Source organism: Semicossyphus pulcher, unplaced genomic scaffold (assembly GCF_022749685.1).
Source record: "Semicossyphus pulcher isolate SPU_LCO1_2020_fin unplaced genomic scaffold, fSemPul1.0.p SCAF_6, whole genome shotgun sequence".
In the NCBI taxonomy this organism is placed as follows: Eukaryota; Metazoa; Chordata; class Actinopteri; order Labriformes; family Labridae; genus Semicossyphus; species Semicossyphus pulcher.
The window spans coordinates 20257206-20263205 of record NW_027211737.1 but is presented as its reverse complement, the minus strand read 5'-3'; the positions used below and the strand labels follow the sequence as shown (position 1 = coordinate 20263205).

Below are 6000 nucleotides of genomic sequence, written 5' to 3'. Positions count from 1 at the left end.
AAGTCTTCAGCCAAAACATACAAACCAATAAACGGACAAAGAACAATGTGGATGTGTGTCCATGCAAATGGCTTTGTATTGTTCAGGGTCTGTCATTAAGCTGGATTTTGGTAGTCTATAGCTGTGTCCCAATCCAGGAGCTGCAGCCTTTGAAGGAGGAGGTCCACGGAGCCTGCGTAGACCGCTAAAGTCGAACTGAAATGAGACAGTCTGGTCTAAAGAGGATTTCCTGTTTGCGTCACCAGCTGTTCCCACCCTTACCCTTGCGTCACCAAACGCCGCTTCTGTCGCCTAACAGCAGGTAGCTAGCGGGCCCTATTTTTTTGTGTATCTGTAATTGAGTTGGAACCAAAAACCTTTACATTTAAATTGTTTATTAAAAATCTGCCATCTCCTTTGAATTGGCGCCCAATGCATCTCGGGATACACTGGGCCATGAAGGATGCACCCGATGGATCCTTCGCGGCCCGGGAAATGGAGGATGCATTTGTCAGCCGCATCTGAAGGAGCCTTCGAATTGGGAGAGCCTTCAACGCGCTTCTGTGACGCAATCAGCCTTCAAATACGACCTTTGAAGGCTGCAGACCCTGGATTGGGACACGGCTTATGTTATGCCCCTGAAAAATCAGGAGGAAAATCATGAGACTGTAGCTGAATTTATCTATACAAACACATAATAATTTACACATCAACACCTGACCTGGTTACTGTTACTGGGCATTTTCCTAAGTGATAATTGTAGTCAAATGACAAAAATACTGCTTTTCCCCCGTGCTCTTTTAAACGTAAATGTTATTGGTTTCAACTCAGATGAATAGCGAGCTATACAATGTTGGAAAAAAAACAGAAAGGGGCCTTGAAACAAATTATCTTTAAAATAATAGATTTTAGTTACGTGACGTTAGTTATGTTAGCTAGTAAGCCCGCTAGCTACCTGCTTGGCGACAGGAGCGGCGTTTGTTGACGCAAGGATAAGGTCAGGAGCAGCTGGTGACGCCAACAGGAAATCCTCCGTAGACTAGATCGTCTCATTTCAGTTCGGCCTTAGCGTTCTACCCAGGCTACGATTGACTCATCTGTCGGAGCCCGTGTCCTTCGAAGGATGCAGCCTCTGAATTAAGACACAAGCGGTGAGTGTATTATCGTTGAACTTGTCACATGACAGTACTAATCATGTCACCAAGGGAAGGTTACTTTGAAACTGAATCCCTGCCTTATCTGTGGGAGTAATAATCGAATTAACTCCCACTAACATCCATCAACCACTCTAGACCTCCAACCCCACTCAAAACCATCACTGAATTCCTGTCCATGAGGTCATCACAAAGATAAGCCTGGGCAGACACTGATTCCCCCCAATGTATAGGTGTACAGGTAGTCATGGTGACAGAAATTTCCGAAAATAAACAGATTAGTTGATTATCAGTGCCAAGAAACATGTAAACAATACACCTGGATCAATACTAAATATATAACAGTGTGACTATCTATCATCAGGGGAACACCTTTTGTTTTATCTGCTCTCACAGAGGATTTCCTATTTTGGATGTTTTCTGGGAAAATACCAATCATTACTCTACTCGTCTTTCCTTAATATCATCAATCTGCACATTAACAAATTGTCTTCTTTAACAGGAGATATGACACACTCATTTGTGTGTTGTTTGGCATCAGGTATGAGACCATGACTGGGAAACACTTGGTAAAAATACAATTAACCCTGTGCCAACCCCACAAAGCTAATGTGAAAACAGTCACAGAGGATATAACGATTAAAGCTTGTTGATACTTACATTCCTCTGAATGTATCATTTAGCAGGAGAAATGGCTTACAGTCAGGATGCCAGCAGCTTAGGGAAACTTTGCTCTTGGATGGAGATGTATGATTTTTATCAGGTATTAATGGATAAAGCGACATTTCCTGAGCATTATTTCTCCCTGGAAAAACAAGACTGTGGGCGGATTTTAGTCATAGATATATTCAGTTAAATGAGCTTATAATTACCAAATTATAGGTGTATACCAGTGCACCTGGTATTTTGACATTTGCAAGATGCTATCAATGCCGGCTAATCTCCTCCACTGGAATATTTATGTATGATTCAAACAGATTACACAGACTCTGGTATTAAAGGCGTGACAGTAGTTTTTACAGCAACAATTATTGAATTTTTTTTGCTGTTATGATGCCCGAGGTCATCAAATTAAACAAATAAGCTCTTAATTTTGTCCATAACACAAAGAGAGCTGGCCCCTTTAATGTAAGGGATAATGTATAGTGAGTAGGTTGTTATTGTGGAATGGAACCGTGACCCATTATTACACTTATTACACTGCTATTTACTTGTGAAATCAATAATTTGACACAAATGATTAATTTAGAAATGATTATATTTCTGTTTTCCATTTAAAAAGTAGTCTGTTACACTCACAGTGAGAGCTGCGCCCATAGCATAACAGTTACCTCTGTAATATGTAATATGAGCTAACTCATTATTTCTCACATTAAAATGAGCTAACCTAGCTATTATTACTCACATTAAATGGAAACGTTTCCAGTCCTGGTGAAGTAAGACAACGTGAACGGGACGTTCAGCACAGCACCTGATGGAGTTTTCTGTCTCGTCACTGTCAGAGTCTGTTGACATTTTCTGTTCCATTCACCGCCATATCCCGCACCGTGTTCCGTTTAATGTGTACTTCATGTGCCGTCTTCAGTTTTGTAGATCTCTCTGTCTTAGTCTTCAGTTTATGCATTGTTTAACCTCTCTTGCCTTCTCTTCCCTGTTTCGCCTCTTTTCTTTTTTCCCTCTGTAAGCAAGTCGATATCAAGTTTACCAGACTTATTTTGGTGGATTGATATGATTACAGTTAGTCCTCTGGATTGTATAGTTAGAGCTGTATCCCTAGCAACGGTTTGTTCTTCATAGCAACCTTCTTTTATCGAGAATAAGCAGACCTCGGAATGCAGTGATTAACCAATCAGAATCAAGTATTTAACACAGCCGTGTAATAAAGTGTGGTATAAATGTATAGATATGTAGCTCGTTGTGTAACAGCTCTGTTTTAAAAGAACAAGACTATTGAGAAGAATGTCGTCTGTATAGTTTTGACTCGTGGAAGTGTGAAGGGGGGAGGGGAGGGGGGAGTCTTTTTTTGCCACTGTGAGGATGGCAGCATTCTTGGGGGGGCAATAATCCAGGACATATATGCCAGTGCTGACAAAGGTCTGGTGTGCGTGTGTGTGTGTGTGTGTGTGTGTTGAAGGGGGGTTGCTGGTCCCTTAAAGGCTAAATTTACCCAGGAGTGATGGGAACAGGTGGATTCAGTTGGGACAGAGGGGGTAGGGGGGAAGGGGGGGTGGCTGGAAAGAACCAGACCTGGTTTCAGTTCAGGCAGAGATCGGGGGCAAACACACAACCCAAATCGGGGGTTTCTATTCAAAGCCAGCTGGTCTGGCTTTATCACATGCTGGACATTTATTTTAAGCTTTTTATTTGTTACATTTTGTTATCTTTTTCTAAGATACCTCTTTGTTTTTCTTTCTTTTTTTACATATTTTGGAACTGTTTGATTGAGCCGGGCCCTCGCTGGTGCTGAAGGGTGTGACTTCCTGGGGAAGCAGAGAAACGGCACGGGTGAGTTTTCGCAGTGCACCTATTCCCTTCCTTTTTCCCTCCTCTCCTCTGGATCTCATTCTGTCAGGAGTAAAGGAGAAAAAAAAGTCTCCATCAGGATTTGAAACTATAGTCGGCACAGTGGGTCATGACATGTTTAACAGATTAAGCCATAATTCTGATATTTAAGCTGCTCAATTTGTTGGAAGATTTATTTTGAAGTGCCGTTTCCTAATTGTTTCATTATAGCCAGGCTGGATCTATGAATGATGTCTTTGTCATGAAGCCCAAAGCAGAAAAAAAGGATACAAGTATGAACACGGCTGAATAAAAGACTTAATTGGTGTTTACTTTGAGTTCTCTGCTCTTGACAAAGTAGAAAGACAGCAGAGAAAGTCTTATTCTAAAGGAGGAGTCATGTCCCAGCTGTTGTCAATCACCTCTGCGGCGCTCTGACAGAAGAGCAGATCCTGAAGCTGTGTGTGTGTGTTTAACTTTTAACAGTCTGCATTTTTATTCCTCTAAGGCGAGAGGAATGGTTTAAGTCTCTGAACTGGAACTTTATATTGTGCTGTTTCTCTGTTTCTAATTCTTCACAGTCAGTTTAGGTTACCGGTACTTTAAAGGGTAATTGCTTAGAACATCTCGTTGCACAATCTGGAATTATCAGTGGGAGAAAAGAGCGTGGCCTTAACATGCTGTTTGCTTTGGAAATGACTCACTCCCTCGAGATATACAGCTACCTAAGTGGCAAACACACACTTCACTTGCAATATGCGTCACGCAGTTTGCTGTTTAAGTAAGACATATTGGGCAAACTTCAGAAACAAAAGGAAAGTTTTGTCACAGATAGGGTTTATTCCTAACCAGGAATTAGTTTTTTTACTGTAGGGCATTTATCCCAAAACAACCACATGGAATTTTATACTGAAGTAGAGGCTTTGTTTGATTTTAATGAGTGGTGAATGACTGTTGGATACTGTCCTTCAACTTTTGATTCAGCTGTAGCTTTTGGATAAAATAAGAGGAGAATTAATATTATTCCTGAATCTGATATCCTCGTGCCGCCGGTAAAATGTAGCTCTGCTTTCATTTTGCATCCCTGTAACAACCAAAAAAGAGGAAATTAACACACTTTAATGCACTCATGTCCGTCATTTCAAACCTGGGAAAGTTACTGTCCTGTTGGTATTAACCTGAGCAACTTTGACCCAGTTTACAGGAACCGCTTGGTCCTCACTTATTAGCTTTTCTGCCCCTGAATTCCACGGCTTTGATGGTCAGCCGAGTCGAGGAAACGCGTTGTTTTCGTTCTCTGTAGGGTGGCGAGCGCTCTTACGCAGTTGCCTCTCTGCCTTTGAAACTCTCCTCATCCTGTCATTTTACCTTCACACTCTGCTGTTAGGTCCATTGTTGCTGCTCCCGAAGCAGAATGAATAGAAGTGCGGACTTTGTTTATCTGTGTATATAGATAAAATCAAATATTATTTAGAGTTAAGAGTCATTCATTATACAAAAGCTAAACTATAGAAGACAAACAGTTGTGGTTACTGCTTGTTTTAGCTTGTTTAACTTTAAGTGGGATGTAATTAAGTGCCGATATGCTTATTGATGTTTCCACTGGTGTTTATGTGTAAATTAAAAGGAAGTTTAAGTTACAGCATTGAAGTAATTTGCCGTTAGTTTTTTCCGTAACAGCTGCTGACAGGAAGCATAGCAGTAGTTAAGGTAGTAGTTAGTTGCCATTGCTACAGTGGGCACCAATTGGCCACATGTTCTTGAGTTACTCGAGATATGTTACTGTAGAAAGTGCATTTAATTTTCTAAACAAATTATCTCTGAACTAAGACGTTCAACACATGGGAGCAGTTTAAGTTGTGATGGTATGGAGAGTACATGTGTCTTTGTTTCATTGCTTACAGTAACAGCATGTTGCTCTCCTTTTCATTCTCCTCTGTTGTCTTTATTATTTCATTTTGGAGGATTTCCAGCAGCAGTCCGGCCTCCTGCATAAAACCTCTCTTTGCATCTGCCCCCCTGAGCACAGTCGAGGCCAGAAAACAGTACGACGCTCTGCCGCCACTGTACAACTGCCTGTGCGCCGGGGCCGCCTAAATCTACAAAACACGAGAGCTGGCGCGAGGCAGCAGCTCCTTTGATCTGCAGCTAATCTCAGTTGCCTGCCTCCCCTCTGATCATGTCTGAATAAGAATGAGTCGGGGTGATCCTGGAGGCACAAAGAGCTTTAGACTCCGCCGAGTGTAGCCGTGTAACGCAGGCCCGATGGTCGCTAGGCCCTCGCTATCACACATCAGAGCTGGAGATCCCTCATTTAGACGCACATTACGCTCCGCTCCACTTGCTTTTCTTCACAGCGAGATGC

The 6000-nt window shown here is 41.9% G+C and overlaps 1 protein-coding gene across 1 annotated transcript in view; it reads left to right on the top strand.

The window, feature by feature from the left end:
* Positions 1 to 3407: 3407 nt before the first annotated feature.
* The window catches only part of mef2cb (myocyte enhancer factor 2cb), a 68768-nt gene continuing 66175 nt past the window's right edge, over positions 3408 to 6000 (top strand). The window contains exon 1 of the mRNA XM_069683606.1: positions 3408 to 3638. The gene's annotated coding sequence lies outside the window, so the exon portion shown is untranslated. The remainder of the gene's footprint in view (positions 3639 to 6000) is intronic.